The sequence below is a fragment of the Camelus dromedarius genome, chromosome 1 (assembly GCF_036321535.1).
Source record: "Camelus dromedarius isolate mCamDro1 chromosome 1, mCamDro1.pat, whole genome shotgun sequence".
Lineage (NCBI taxonomy): Eukaryota > Metazoa > Chordata > Mammalia > Artiodactyla > Camelidae > Camelus > Camelus dromedarius.
The window spans coordinates 46940283-46957701 of NC_087436.1; positions in this window are offsets into that span (position 1 = coordinate 46940283).

Here is a 17419-nt window from a genome sequence, read left to right on the forward strand (position 1 = left end):
ACCAACATAAGGGCCTTTTATTTGCAGCCCTTGAAGAGCACAGCCTTCCCTTCCCTTTGGGATATGGGAGTCTATATCTCAGCATGTCTTGGATTACACTATCATACCCTTTGCCTTGTGTCCCCCTGAGGCTCCTAACATTGCTGGCCCTCTCCTTTTCTCTTGGACTTCCCTTCTCTAAGAGCCACTGGGAATGGCCATGTCAAGTTCAGAGTCAGTGAGCTGTGCTTCCTGATGTCAAACACATTAGCACGAATGATTTTCTCTGTGGTGTTTGGGCTGAGGCCCCAGGGCCCAGCTCTGCTGCTTTCTTCCATTGGCCTCAGGACACATGGCTGGCTCCTAAGTGTGAAATAGCAGGATTTGTTTCCCTGAATGAGAGAGCACACACTTTCCCCTTTGCTACTCTGTTGGCATTAACCAGAAGTGAACAAATGGCCCTTCACCTTCCACCTCCTTGTCAACCAACCCCCTGGACTAAACATAAAGAAGATTCCCACTCAAGCCTCATGCAAGAGAACACAAGAGGAGACAAAGTGGGCATTACTGTCAAGAATCCACTGGCTGAGCTGGTTCTCCATTTGCTCTACAATTAAAAAGGTGTGTATGGCATCTCTAGATTACCCTTTATTTGCTTGCAAGCCTCTCTTACAAGGAAATCATGAATCCCCATTTAGGATCCATTAGACTCCGAGCTCTAGGGAAGTCTGAACCAGATCAACCTGGCTCATGTGGTCCGCTAGAGCTATAATTTGGAAGCTGGTGCAGAAAACCTGTTCTGTGCTTTACGTGACAAAGCCCCTGGAACTCTGAAGATTTTTTTTTCCAACCCAATTCTTTCAAGAAGAGCCAGTATGGAAATATTCCCGGGAGCTCTTTCAATTAGCTCCATTGAGAACAAATGGAGATGCTACCATCCTGATTTGCTGGAGACAAAAGAAATCTTTTTTTCTTTCCCCCCTAAATGTTGTTTTTTCCCTCCTTTTCCCTCATATTTTGCCTCTTTCATCACATCCAAACAAGCTGACCATATTTGCTTATCACCTGATTAGTTCCAGGTACTGTTTGGATTGCCTTTTCTTGGCCTTCCTTTCTAAACATTTCTGCTTTCTTTGTAAGTGTCTTCAGGTGTCTCAAATATACTTTTTTTTTTAATCCCAGCGCCACCATCCCGAGGGGAAGGGGGATTTTTGTCCTTATTTAGTCTTTTTTTTTTTTTAACACATTTATTATGGTATGATTCCTGTACAATAAACTACACATCTTTCAGATGTACAATTTGATGAACTCTGATAGATGTATACACCAATGAAACTGTTTATAAGCTCTTGTTTCATTTTTCTTTCCACTCATTAAAAGGTGCATATATGTTTTGGAGTTATCTAATTCTAAACGCCACCTCAAAATAATGCTTTATGACTTCTGTAAAGTTGTAAACTGGGAATCATATCAACGTTTCCCACCAGATAAGTTAATTATAAAACCTATTAGGTCTTCACCTGATTGATTCCAATTTTAGACCTCTGTGACATCTAATTAAAAGATGACTAACTCTCAACCCTAATAATAGTGGATAAGAGTACTGTATGTTAAATTAAATCATAGCTCACTGTTTCTATAATAATACCAATTTCCCACCAGAATGCAGAAGTGACACTGACCAGCTTACTTTTTTGTTGTTTTTCCTCCCGTCTTCTTTTGGAAAACAATGAGCAAAGACAGAGGGGAAAAAGAGACTAAAGGATGAATATCATGAAAATGCCATGAACTATCCCTAGAGAGTAAAAAAAGAAATTGGCTTTTGTTGGGACTTTCAAGATTGTGGATATAATACGCCATGTCCATTCACTGGCTCTAAGCACAGTTTTTACAGCCAGTCATAAAATGGAAAGTAAAGGTTCATTGTGAAACAGTTGGCACATACGTAACAAAGGTAAGACAAGCTGGCACCACTATAATTTATACCCATTAGCATGGGGTTCAGTGGTGATCCTACGGTAGAGTGCACAGCTAATAAAGAACTTCAAAAGAGGACAGAATAAATTATGAAATGTAGATTAGTGTGTAAGCAGTTTACATGTTTAACGATGGTGAAACTAAATTTAACTTGCACAGATTAGCAAATACCACTATTAGTTCATATAAATTACCCAGCAATTCTATAAATGGATACAGATTTCATACAAGTTTTGCCATAAAAAAAGACTCAGTTATCATATCTAAAATCTACACTGTTTTACTTTCAAAAGAAATGAAATGATAGCCCTGGAAAGCACTTAAGAAAGGTTATCTGTCAAATCTACACGTGTAGAGATCTTCCTTGTGAAGACAGAGAACAACTGGATCCCTTTGCCCTGTAATAACCCTCCATATTTCTAAAAATGGGAATTAACTGACTCCTTAATCCTTACTTTTACAGGTAAAACAATTCCATCCCCGTCAGCTTTTTCTTAAAGAACTCATTTTCCATTTCCTTGGATATCTGGTTACTTTTCTGTGGATCTTTTCCCCACCCCCATTTTTCTCTCAAAGTAAGAAAAGCAGGGAGGTCTCAGAAAAGTTTCCTCCAAACCTCACCCAGAAGCATTTCTAATTCTAACTCTTTCGTTTAGCTTGGGCAATTCCATTCAAAACAAAACAAGACACTTTTGAATTGCTGAGAGAAGAGATCTGAACACAAATCAAAGATGAACTAAACCTCTAAAGGCATAATAACACTAATCCCTTTATTAGGCGTATGGAGGGTCTGCAAACCAGAGGAGCTCCCCTGGAGAAGGTGCCATTTACCTGTGAGCTAACAGCTTGGCTAGGAGACAGGCTCTCTGCTCACTGGGGTCTGCCCTGTGAGATTACACTGTAATGCACAATGTAGAAGCGGGGTGAGCAGAAAGCTGTGATGACAATACTTAAATCACTTGCTTTTTTCAGGCATTATTTTAGTCGTGAGAAAGTTGGATGAGTCAAGCTCTTTCTGAGACCCCAGAGATCAAAGAGAATCCAGTTAAGGCAACCGTTTGAAGAGCGACAACTATACTATTCTTTACCCCAAGTTCTGTGAAGTGTACGTTTGGCACACTTACTTCTGTCATTCTTATTCACATTTCAAATGCCAAGGAAATCTGTTGAAAAATGTCCATTTGACCATTAAAACTTGGACGGCTTGACATTTTGCTTCAGGGCAACAGACTGACTGCACCAGGGAGCAAACTGAAGGTGTATCTTGATGTTATTTACTCGTATCACAATGCTCACACCAGTCGTGCCCCTCAAGAGTTATGGAACAAAAAACACAACCGTGAACGCTTGCTAGTCAAACTAAAACAGGGGCTCTATTCTGTTTAACCAGGGGAACTGCACTTCAGAACTGAAAGGAGTGCTATAAATCCAAGAATCGTAAACCCCTACCAATTTCTTTATCACCTGTCTTCTTACTACTCAGTGTGCTCCCCGTACCTGCAGCCTGGGCAGCACTCGGGAACTTGTGGGAAATATTGCAGAATCTCTGGCCCCACCTCCAATTTACTAAATCTGTACATTAACAAGATTTCCAAGAGATCTGTATGCACATTAAAGTTTGAGGATCACTACCATATATATAAAATATATATATTATATATATATATAAATGTTAGCTGTAAAATAATTTTGTCCTCTTAAGCTCCCTCAACAGGAAGTTAAAAACACCAGTTTAACAAAAATGTAGCAATTACAACTTCCTTGTAAAGCCACTGGCAAAGCTTTCTGTCTTTAGATTCATAGGACAGCCTATTTCACTAAGATCAGGGGAAAAAAAGAGTTAAAAGACGGCTCTTGGCAAAACATCAAGCATTCCCTTCCGTGTCTTACCTTGTCTAGTGAGGAATCTCCCTAGAACTGCCTTCTTTCTTTCACACACTTTTCTACCACTTAGAGTCTAGAAAAACTTCAAAAGAGGACCAGGTCCTCTTGGATTAACAGCTGTTTATTATTTTAATTTACTGAAAGAGTTTAGTTCCAGAGCAGTCCTGGGAGATTCTGAACACAACTCCAAGGGCAAGCAGACCATGTGCAAATTCACCCAAGATCAACTCTACAGCAAGTGAACTCTGAGAAGGTGCGGGGAGGGGAGAAGATTCTGTTACCAAAAGTTTGGGGAACCTTCTTTCACCTGTTCGAATTAACACAACGATAGATATGTGGAGCTCCAACTTGAGGTGAAGCACCTTTCTCTGAAATACTGCACGACGTCCAAACCAGCCTGTGGTTCGGTGCTCCACGATGTCGAGCACTGGGCAGAACTTCGTGGATAGAATATTTTAGGAATAGAGGCTTGGGTTCTGGTGGGAAAGGGCAGATATCCAAAGACGAGGTCTCAAAGGACATGGGAAATAATTTCTCACAATTCTAGATTGTTTTCATTGGGGACACAACAGCAATTGGTGGCAATTCTTGCTAGTTCTCCAACCTATCCCTTTCAAGAAAGTACTTATATATTTTTAGGCATTTTAAGAAATCATTTGTAAATGGGCTCTTAAATTTCCCCTTTCAAGAAAGTACTTATATATTTTTAGGCATTTTAAGGAATCATTTGTAAATGGGCTCTTAAATTTCCCCCTTTTTATTCCTGCCTAGCATATACTGTGTAGCTGTGTCTGCAGAGAACAGTCTGAAGACAAGCACGTACGGGACACCTCAGAGTAGCGCTTCCTAAAAAGCGGACCAGAGGTCACTTGTATCAGAATCATCTGGAGAGCTTGTTTAAAATGCAGACTCATGAGCTTCCAGATCTAATAAATCAGAATCCATGGAAGTTAGGTCTTAGAATCTACATTGTTAACAAGCCCCTGGGTGATGTTACAAGTATGTGACTGCTTCCAGCTTAGAGTCAGTTGAATTTTGGATGATGAGAGCCCTCCAGCCTGAACAGTATTCTATAACTACCTCCAACATTTAGGTAGCGGTATGAGGGAGCCTGAGGTGTCAACCACCTTGGAAATCCCAACCAGCCTAGGTATTACGAGAAGTGTCAGGGGGAAAAGCAAAGTACATCAACAGATATGTGCTGGTGATTTAAATTGAGGATCGGTGGCTCTCCAACCCAGGTCCTCTCTGCCCAGTGAAAAGACTCTTCCACAGCCAACTAGTAGCACGCAGCAGGTTCTCTCAAACTTTGGGATTAGAATAATCACTGGCGGAAAGGGGTGGTGTGTCAGCTAGATGGCTTACAGAAACCCCTAAAGGAACAACACAGCATTCCAACTAGGAATCTAATGGTCTATGCCTAAATTCACTTTACAACTGATTGTTCATATTTTGGGTTGTTTTAGAATTTGCAATGCCACTAGAATTATGCTTCCATTTCTTAATTTCTATGCTGAGAAATATTTAGGTTTAAAATTTCCATCCAGAGGAGCAACAGACAGTTCTGGTTGAGTCTGTCGATTCATCACACTCTAAATTCACTGTGCTCTTGGCACATTACTGGTGTTTCTTTTGTCTTTCCCTTGCAAAAAGGAACTATTTATTTGAATAGTAGAATAAGAAGGTGATCCAGAAAGAGAACCTTTACAACATTCAATGTTTATAAATGAGTATTTATGCACATTTTAATTTAGCTCCAAAGATGGCAAACGAATCAACTAGTACAAATTCTAAACCACTTTTATAGTAAAAGAGCACCCTTTAAATTCTGCTTCTTATCAACATAGTTCAGTCTTCCGTTGAAATCAGTAATGATGTAACAGATTTCAGGCAGGGTTTTTCCACCAACCCATACACCCAGCCCGGATTCATAAGCCCTCATCTGGACACCTACATATTATGATCAATAGTTAACCAGCTCATGTTTCACTTAATGTGAGATTTCCTCTTTGAGGTCCTGTATTTTAAAAAAATATATACACAAAGAATTAAGTTTCGCTTCAAAGGAGTAATAAAAGGAATGTTATGCTTGGCCCAAGAACTAAATGATTTCCATCCTCATGAAAAGCAGACAGCCATAGGTATATGACCAGGCTTCTAATAGGTAGCCAGCAATTCTTCTTCCCTAAAATGACTGACTATTGCCCTTATAAACCACTAAGAACTAAGTTCATTCAGAATGAGGGAAGCTTGGCACTTGCATGACAGGAAGTGAACATATGAACTTTGAGTGACATGTCACCACTCTCACTTACATTTTAACCCTTTGTTCCTCAAGCTCTCAGCATTACTGATTTGCAGAAATTTATTCTGGATTCCCCTCTCCCCTGCCAAAATTCAGTCACTCCACAGAGCTATGTGTTTATAGTGTCTGGTGTTTCTCGATCTGAAGTGTCCAGATAATTGGTCAATTCATTTAGAATGTTGTAACACAACTTTGTGTGTTCAAGTGACAGAAGGGTAAACAGTGAGTGAGAGGTAGTCAAAGGCAGGGGAAAATGGCTCTTTTCAGCATAAGCTCTGTGAGGTACAGGTGCAGGCAGGTGGGCGTGAAGAAGCTGCTGCCTGAGCTCTCCTGCAGCTACAGGGAGGTGGGGCGGGGGCTTATTCCAAGTTCATGTTGCTCCCAGCAAAGGTATACAGCTCTCACCAGTCAACAGTTTACAAGATGACTAAGGGCTTGTTTGGCCTTAATTTCCTAGAGGATTTGCAGGAAATAAAATCAAAGATGATCACTATTTAATAGATCAAAAACAGAGAACTCTTCAAATAAGTTGAACAATTTGCCTCAAGTTTTGTAATAATTCCATGCTGAGCCTAGATTAAAACTCAGAAGACAGAGAGGCCTGGGAGGGCCTCAAAGGACACAAAGGACACAAAGTGTGTCCTCTGGGCCCAGAGCTCCAGAGATCAAACAGGATCTCCCACCGTTCTTTCAAGAATCCTGTGAAGTTTTCTTATACCCATTTTACAGATGAGGAAACAGGTCATTTGGCTGCCTTCATACAGTTGGAAAATATCAGAGCCAGGAATCAAACATAAGCCTTCTTTCTTCAAAACCCATGCACATTAAGCTCTAAACCTAGTGCTTCCCGAAGCGTAGCACGCACGCTGCTTTAGGTGGTACGTGGAGGAAAACTTTACTGGTGCAGTTGTTCCAAAGCTTTACTCTGAGTGAGAATCACCTTGATGCTCATTAAAATGCAGACCCCACAGCCTCTCCAAGAGCTTCTGAGTCAGCACCACCCAGGTGATTCTGCAGCAAGCTTTACAATGGTCTCAACCATGAGAAACGCACCAGGGAAGAAAATGTAATTAGCATGACAAACCCACTTCACAGGCATTTTTCCTTTTTATGTAAACAAGTACAAAAGGGAGGAGGGCAGATTTTAAATCCACACGCATTATATTTTAAATTTCACTTTATTTAAATAAGAAAACACTAAAGAAATGATGATAGAGGTGGTGGCAGACCTGCCAAAGATCACGGAGGTGCTACTGTAGAGACATATCTGGGAACCCCAGAGACTCACTGTTCTGAGATTGAAAGGAAAGGGAAATGCTTCTGTTTGCCCAGAAATAGGCTTAACTGAAAAGCAAAGACTGTCTGGGAGCTCAGGGACCCTCTGCTGCTTTCATGGCCCAATCCTACCACCGGGGCAGCATGGTGGTAAGGACACAAAAAAGACCACTGGGGTCTAGGGAATGGGGTCTTCTCTCTGGTTAGCTGAAGGCATAAGGAAGCATCCTCTCCCACAACAGTGGACCAGCAGCACGGAGGGACCTTACAGCCTCCTCAGCTTCTCTGGGCTGTTGAGGATTCCTGACCATTTGAGGTCAGAGACTGCTGATCATCAATAAAAGCTCTGTACCCTTTTCCCAGAAAAATGTTCATATATACACACAAAAATATGATGTCCTGTTTCACAGGGTTCTCAGGTTCCTCAAAGTTCATCCACAGACTCCAATTTAAGAACTCCCTTATGTAGAAACTAAGAGTTCATTTCAGCTCATGGCAATTTTTTAAGTTCAACTTATCCTTCCTTTGAGTAAAACATTCTAAACAAGAGTTCTTCATGTGGAGTTCGTGGTTCCCTGTTGGGTGGCGCTGGGGGGGGGGGTGCAGGGTGTCAGGAGTTGTAGATAAGCCCTCTGACTCTGCAAGAAGTATTCAGTTGTTGGCACATTTTTCTGGGAGTACATTCATCATAATGTCAAAGTAGATCAAATCTCACAAACAATTTTTAAAAAAACACCTTTTATACAAACAGATCATATAACTCAATAACAAAAAACAAACAAACCAATACCAAAATGGCCAGAAGACCTAAACAAACATTTCTCCAATGAAGAGATACTCATGGCCAGTATCTCTAATCATCAGGAAATGCAAATCAAAACTACAACGAGGTACCACCTCACACCAGTCAGAATGGCCATCGTTAAAAAGTCCACAAACGATAAATGCTGGAGAGGGTGTGGAGAAAAGGGAACCCTCCTACACTGCTGGTGGGAATGTAGTTTGGTGCAGGAATTATGGAAAACAGTACGGAGATTCCTCAAAAAGCTAAAAATAGACTCACCATATGATCCAGCAATCCCATTCCTGGGCATATATCTAGACAGAACTCTAATTCAAAAAGATACATGCACTCCAATGTTCACAGCAGCACTATATACAATAGCCAAGACATGGGAGCAACCTAAACGTCCAAAAACGGATGACTGGATAAAGAATTTGTGGTATGATGGAATATTACTCAGCCATAAAAAGAGTAAAATAATGCCATCTGCAGCAACATGGATGGACCTGGAGATTGTCATTCTAAGTGAAGTAAGCCAAAAAGAGAAAGAAAAATACCATATGACATCACTTTTATGTGGAACCTTAAAAAAATGACACAAATTAACTTATTTACAAAACAGAAACAGACTCACAGACAGAAAACAAACTTAGGTTACCAGGGGCAAAAGTAGGGGGAGGGTAAGTTGAGGGTTCTGGGTTTGCAGATACTAACTACTATATATAGAATAGATATACAATAAGGTCCTACTGTAGAGCACAGGGAACTATATTCAATACCTTGTAATAGCCTGTAATGAAAAAGAATATGAAAAGGAATATCTATATCTATATCTATATATATATAGATAGATATAGATATATATCTGAATCACTTGCTGTACACGAGAAATTAACACAACACTGTAAATCAACTATACTTCAATAAAAAATATACTTACAAAATAAAAAAATAAAAACACCTTTTAAAAAACTTTTCAAAAAACATCTTTATAAAAGTAAATAAAACACAGATAACAGAAAAACCCCACAAAAGTATGGCACAGTGAATTATTATCAAGTAAACAGCCTGTGACCAACAGTCAGTTCAAAAAAATAGAACTGCTAGCCACCCAGCAGCCCCTCCACATACCTCAGCCCATCACAGCACCTTCCCTTCCTACAGAAATAACTACTATCCTGAGATTAAGAGCAAGCATTTCCTTATAATTTCTTTTGGTTTTATCACCCAAGTGCCCATCCTGAGACACTGTCATTTAATCTTGCCCATTCTTTAAAATCTTATATATATTTTCAGTCTCTTTTAATCTACCAGTTATCCTCCATGCCTTTTTTTTCCCTTATAATTTATCTTTTTGAAAAAAAATCTTAGGCTGTTTAACAATAATGTTTCCCACAGGCTGGATTTTGTTAATTGCCTACCCTTTGTACAGTTCCTTACCTTCCTCGGTCCTTGGTATTTTCTGCAAATGGGCAGCTGGATCCAGAGACTGGATCAGATTCAGCTTAGCAAAGCTCAGATGGTGTTGTGTTCTTCCATCAAGAGGCATATAATGTCTGATGCTCACTCGTTTTTGATGTTAGCAGCCACTGATGCAATGCCTGGATCTAGTCACTCATTAGGAGTTACAAAATGGTGGCATTCTAATTCTATCATTTTGTTTTCATTTGTTAGCTCTAATAATTTTATAAGGAGATACCTAGTGGTACAGTTCATAAAGAAGAAGCAGATAAATGCTCAGTTCTTCCCTTTTATCAATCCAGTTTTTAAAGAAATGAATTGGTCCCTGTTATCTTCAGAAGGTGATGAACTACTGCTATACATAAATGTGTGTGAATATATACGTGTATAGCCATATATATAATTATGAACACACAAACTTAAACATTTGATGGATTTCAAGCTTTTGCAATTCGTATCTATTCTGAAGCTCAAATTGGTCAGTGGGAGCCTTGTCTTCAAGTTGGTTTTCAAGTCCATTAGACGTGACCCTACTAGTATTTGATAGCTTCTTTGCTATCTAGTATTACAAGGCATTCCATGCTCATCTTGTATGTCTCCTGTCCCAGACTTGGGATCAGCCATTTTCCAATCCTGGTTTCTTTTACAGGGAATGATATTTCAAGACCATATCTGGGCCCTAGGTATATTCATTCTTTCTGAGTTGGTTATTGTTTCTAGATCTTTTCAGCAAACAGAGCTAGGAAGTACACACACAAGATATGCATCTTAAGTTTTTTAAAACACAGTATCTCACAAGTTTAGACTGATATTTCCAATACAAAACTAAGTCAAAAGGATCTTTACAAGGTTCATAAAACATTATTTCTTGAGTTCTTCTATGCTGATTACAAGTTTTGATGCCGTTTTTACTTGAAACTCAGTTTTACTAGCTATAAAATCTTGGCACACGTTTTCTTTCCCTGAATGTCTTAAAAATTGTATACCATTTTCTTCTGGCATAAAGCATTGCTGTTGAAAAGTCTGATGATAACTGGATTTTCCTTATATATCATATGCTTTCTTTGTCTACATATACAAAGGACTAGGATTTTTTTTCTTCAAAGTTCAGTAATTTTACAAGAATTTTTCTTGGTGTTGATCATTCTGGGTCAATATTCTAAGATTCACAGTGTGCTTTTTAAAATGTAGTTTCACAGACTCACAGACTTAGAAAACAAACTTACATTACTAAAAAGGAAAGGGGTGGGAGGGATAAACTAGGACTTTGGGATTAGCAGAGGCAAACTACCATATGTAAAATAGATAAACAACAAGGTCCTACTGTATAGAACAGGGAACTATGTTCAATATCTTGACATAAACACTACTGGAAAAGAATCTGAAAAAGAATATATATGTATATAGACAAATGTATAACTGAATCACTTTGCTGTACACCAAGAACTAACACAACATTGCAAATCAACTATACTTCAATTAAAAAAATAAAAGAAGGAAAGGGTACTTTCATTTTTTTTTTTCTCTATTTCAGAAACATTTTCTGGAATTTTAGTATTTGTTTTATTCCTGTCCATTGGTTTTCTTTTTTAGGGATTCCTGTTATCTGAATGTTTAATTTTCTTTGCTTATCTTCAAATATCTGTCTCATTGTCTTGAGTCTTTTTAAATTTCTTTCCTCATTTTTTTTGACATTTAAAAATTTTTCTCCTTTTCACCTTCTATTTCCCTTAAGGAATTATTTCTTATATTTATTTACTCTTGAATTTCTTCCAATTTAATCTTCACTTTTTCTTTTATTTTTAATTATTTTTGACACCAATTCTTTGATTTCTGAGTCCTTCAGATTTTGGTTTTGTTGTTCCTTCAGGCTTTGAACAATTTTCTTCAAATATTTAGCTTGTTTTGAAATAGTACAGTATCATTTTTATCTTTTTTTTTTTTTTTTGCTTATGTCTTTCTGGTATGTTTTATTGCCTGTAGAGATATTATTCTGCTCCCCATTCTCTTTTTTGCTTATAGTAACCTTTGTATATAGAATTTGACCTCAATGATTTTCTGTAGCCAATTTTTCTGTAAAATTATTTTCCTGAACTTTTAGGAAGAGTTCTCGTTCATACAACTTTTCTAACTTCACAGAGACCGCTCCTCTGTTGTTTTTGTAAATTGTTTTAAAATGTATGTATGACAACACTCCTTGACACTGTCAAGTTCATCAAAAACAAGGAAAGTCTGGGACACTGTTATAACCAAGAAGAGCCTAAGGAGATGAGATAACTAAATGTAAGGTGGCATTCTGGATGGGGTCAGAACAGGAAGAGGATTTTAGGTGAAACCTAAGGAAATCTGAGTAAAGTATAACTTAGGCAATAATAATATATTAGTATCAGTTCATTAATTATAGTAACTCTACCATACTAACATATGGTGTTAAAGATGTTTCTAATAGAGGAAGCTGGGTGGGGAGTATCTGGGAACTCTCTGTACTATCTGCTCAATTTTTCTGTAAATCTAAAACTGTTCTAAAAAATAAAGCCCATTACACACACACACACACACACACACACACACACACACACACACACACACACACACACAGAGCAGCTTGTGTCTAAGATTTCCTAGCGTTTTCCCCACCCACCTACTTTTATCTGGACCTTCCCCTTCTTTCATCTCCTCAGTGAGGGACCCTGCGCTGGGAGAGAGCCCTGGAGGGTCAGTGTCAGGGCTCACGGGGGCTGTACTGCTCCAGGCACCTTAAGCCTTAACACGGGACCCTTGTGTCACTAGCAACTGGGGTGGGCAAGCGCCTGACGAGATCAGCTGTTGTTATCAAGCTGGCTAGCTTTAGTTCCCAGTTTCATCTGTTTCGAGGTTCTTCAGTTCTCATACTCATCAAATCCAGCCCCACTGCTTCTCTCAGTTTCCTCCTATACAGATGTCAGAAGGTGCAGGTCTTGTGACTCATATTTTAGGATTCACTGGTTTATCTTGTTCCCTGGCTTTTCATACATATTGCCCATGGATTTTATGGGCATTTGGTTTTATGCTCTAGTCCTCATTTTTTCCCCTTACAGTTTAGGATGCTGAGCTTTCATACATATGTATAAACACACACACACACACACACACACACACACACACACACTTTAACAGCTTTGTTGAGATATAACTCATATAGCATACAATTCACCCTGTGCTCTTTGTGGGGAATTTAGGAAGACCCCCAAATCATGCTGCCACCATTTCCCCAACATTCTAAAACCAAACTTTAAGGCAATCGTCACCATCATACTGTTGAGATAATGAGGGTTCTAGTATGGTAGAAGATCCATATGGCTCATTTATCTACAGACAGGCTAGAACGTGTGGTGGGTGGTAGAGATACGGTGCTATATTTCTCCATGTGTTTACGAGCAGAAACTCAAGGGCTTCCTGTCACACATGGTATACAACCAGTTCACAATTATTTACAGTGTTACGAAGGCAGCTTTCACAAGGATATTTAAAATCCATCAACCATCCCAATAATCTCATTAATTTTACTTGCTTTACTGCCTGAACTTCTCCTAGCTGATCGGTCTTTGAGGAGTGAAAAGAAAACCCAAACCTTACGCAAGTGTGATTTTTGCCATCTTTGCCAGGGCGCACATACCTGTGTGGGAGTGTCCTCCTCTGAATCAAGAAGCACAGCTCTGCACTGGAGGAGGGCGGTCTCAATGACGCAAAGCCCAGGTGATGTCGGAACAATCAACCCACTGTGAAGCCATTCACCTTATTTCCAGGGGCCCATTTAAAACAATTCTTAAAAAAAAAAAAAAAAAAGCCCAAACACTCAAGGTCTCATCTGAGGTTCTTTCTACCTTCCATGATTTGGGGGCACACAGAGACTCTATTTTGGCCCAGGCCCCACCAGCCTTGATTCCACTACTAACTCGGATAGACACTTTTTGCAGGGCCTGCTCATACAACAGCCTATAAACTGCTAAGTAAAATTAAACTTGTTAGAAAGAATCCACTCAGCCTCCAATGAGTTCTTCCCCAAGGTGTTAGTAAGTCTCAGTATGGATACATATTTCATTTCTCTGTCTGCCTTGCCCAATTCTTTAGGCAAAGTGCTAAAAGGCAGCCCAGGAGAGGAAGTACAAGGACCCTCACATCATCCACAGCCCGGATGATCCAGTCCTGAATAAAGGGCAATCGGCTTCCCAATATTTTATTTTAAAGCTGCACCTATACCTTATTAGAATTAAGACAGCGGCTCTTTCTGCTCAGAACACTCTAAGGATGAGAAGCCACCCTCAGAATGCCACCCCAACACAAACTGATCCCCATGCACATCACCAGTCATGGTTTGTTTTCTTAAATAGCAAAGTTTATTTTATTTCACTGCTCCATCAAAATTATTTATCTCATTTATCATACAGTTCCTGCCTAGTGTGTTTTGCCAGAACTAACATGCATGAAAATTATGTTAATGGGCCTTGGACTGGTTTTAATGTACTTCATATAATCAAGAAACTAAACAAACAGAAAGGACTCTGAAAGGTGCCCATTCTACTCGGAAGAACTGCTTGCTCTCGTAAGACACGTTTTTGAGGAGAGTAACTGCCAAGGATCAAACCACCAGCAGGGCCCTCAGAAAAGACCTGTTTATCCAAAGAAAAAAACAGACCAAGGGACTTACCATTGTGCCCCACTCCATCAGGTGCCCTAGGTTTCCATTAACCAGCGGTGGTTTCACGGAGAGAGACTGGGAAGTGATTTGGAAAGGATTCTTAACACGAAAACTAACCCAGAGGAAAATTAAGTTTCGATTTTTGAGAAGGAGCCAGCCTGGTGAAAATCATCTATTTCTTGAGGAAATTAATGTGTGTATGCACAGGGATGTCACTATAATGCTGGCCTGGTGGCCTACTTCCAATACACACTGACGTAGGGAAAGGCCATATAATAAAGAGGTCTTTCTGCGACTTCTGAGAAATGAACATCCTAGGACTTAGTACCAGATGGACCCACATTATCATAAACTTTCCTCCATAAATAGGTCTTATAGAAAAACTCCATTAAACTTGCTAAAGAACTGAACTATTGAGGAGCAGTTTTAAATAGCTTTGTGATTTTGCTTTGAATATTTATATTTACATGTTATTTTAACAAACAACTGCAAAAAATTTCTTAAGAGCCAGGAATTAGGCTAACTCTGGGGGTACAATTACAGCTACCAAAAAAAAAAACAAAAACAAAAACCCTTATTTAGCAATATCAAAAGAATGCTAAAGCCAGATGAAATCTATGTGTCTAAAATGAAAAGGAAGACATTGATCTACTATTTTTAGTCATTTAAATGATGATATCAGATAGACCGATTGACCCATCAAACCTATGGAGTTGGACTTAGTGGTTAAAATGGCCAAAATATGTCATCTCAAAAGCACTGTGATGTCAAATATGTAACCTTCATTCTTATCTCAGACACCATCCAGGACATTGGCATCACCTCTGTCCCAGTGACAGGAGGACCTTTGTGCATTTCACAGGAGAAATGGTGCCAGCTTCCAAGTTTTTGTTTTTGTTTTGTTTTGCTTTGTTTTTGTCTAATCTGTCTTCCGTTGAAAATAAGAAGAATTTTACTTCTTTAAGATTAAGAAGGCAAAACCACAGCTGGAGGTCACGAAGCTCAGAAGAGCAGGCTGTCCACATGACAGGGGGCAGTGGGACAGGCTGGGAAGCAAGGCCCTGAAGATTTCAGGCCAGCAGAGACTGTGAGCAAAGTAAGGGCCTGAAACATGATATAATTTCAATAAAGCACCTTCCCAACGGTTCAACCACAGCTAAAACCCTACAATTGCAACTTTTGTTGTTTGACCAAAATTAAACAAGGCTTTGTCTATGGAAAAACATACACACCCGAAGGGAGGTAGCACGTTAAACATCACTTATTTTGTACTTCAACTCAATATACGAGTCAAATTTTTTCATTACTGTTTGTTACAATAAGCAGCAGCTTGGGTTGGAGGAAGAGCAGGGGCAGAGGCAACAGTGGTGAGGCAGAGAGAGGAGGGGACAGAAGGTGAGTGGGCCCCTGGGGTGGAAAGAGAAAATAAACCCTGGAGGGGTGAAATAACAGAAATAGAAGTATAAATAAAAATAGAAACGGAAACCAAATCTTAACCATACATCTTCCCCTTAGGCATTTCACGCTCAGTCAGTCCTGCAGGTGGAACAAGATAATAATCCCTCTCTACTGCGTTCAACCTTGCGATAAATATTGGGTCTATGAGTGAGCCGCATTTTAAAAAAAGACGTTGAGTTCCTGTTGTACACCCAGAAGAGTGTTACTAGGAGGACGAAAATCATGCAGGATCTTTGAGGAGGCTAAGTATGCTAAGCTAGAGAAGATTCAGCAGAATCATGGTAATTAACTCAAGGTTTGTAAAGGGCAGGAAGGCCAATAAAGAGGTACACTTACAAGTGTTGCCACTGACAATACACAGAGGACCGATGAAAGGAGATAACTTCAGGATCAATATAGTCTTTTAATATTCAGAATCATCAAAAGGGAAGTGAACTGCTTCACAAAATATTGAGGACCCTGTCTCTAGACATATTCACGAGTCAGCTGCTGAGTACTCAGAGTTATTATAGAAAGGAACTCTATCAGTGAGAGCTCTCAATTACAAGTGGCAAAGACTGATTAAAATGGCTTAAACAAAAAGGAAATACATTGGCTCAGTGTGATTCTAGATTCAGCACAGAAGATGCTCAAACGGTATCACTAGGAGTCTCTCTATCAGTCAGCTCTGCCTGCCTTTGTGTTGGCATCATACTAAGATGGTGGCAAAGATGGCAACTTCAGCCTCAGTCTCACACTCCACCGACCACGCAATAGGAGTGGAGTTTCCTCTGTCTTGATAGCACCAGCAGTTTCTGGAAATCACTATGGCTTGGGTCAAGGTCCTCACCCGACCTATTGCTAGGGTCATTGGGAAGCAGCAATCCCATTAGCCAGCACTAGTCACATGCTCACCCCTGCACAAATCTTGCAGCCATGGGCATGTAGCACGCTCTTTGGCCAGGCCTGGTCATGTGCACACCCTTGAGAGCAGAAAGGAGGGTGGGTGTGGAGTCAACAATCCTGCCGTCCTAAACCATGTGGAACTGGAGTTGCCATGGGAACATTGAGATGCTACTAATTGGTAAAAAGAGAGAAGAGTTTCAGGTCAGAAAAAAATAATGGCAATCTTGTTTTGGGGTTATTCATAGGATAGGATACAGGCCTACAAAACGTTTACGTTCTTTTTCAGTTAAAATTTTATTTGTTGCTAAGTCACACTTGCTAAACCAAGAACTAGATACTTACTCTATAATTTAAAGCCAAACTGTTGACTTTTCAGTTACTTAATCCCTTAGATATTCACCAATAGTGACAGAGAAAGTGAATATTCAAGAAAAAGCCTATTATTCACCTCCTTTGGTAAAATGTATGTAGACAGAAACCAGTGGTGTGCTGGTAAAATGGCTCTCTGGAAACCAAAGCCCTGATGTCTGGTACCTGCCAATTTCCATGCTGTGAATACTCCCATGACAGCCAATTTCAAGCTCTCAACATGAGGTCACTTAACAGAGTTGGGAAGAGATGTACATGTTCGTCATTCCTGAGCTGGGTGCCGTCCAGCTCCAGCACATCACTTCACAAGACTTAATAAACGTTCCAATCCCGTGAAAAACAATCTCAGATGATGAAACCCAGT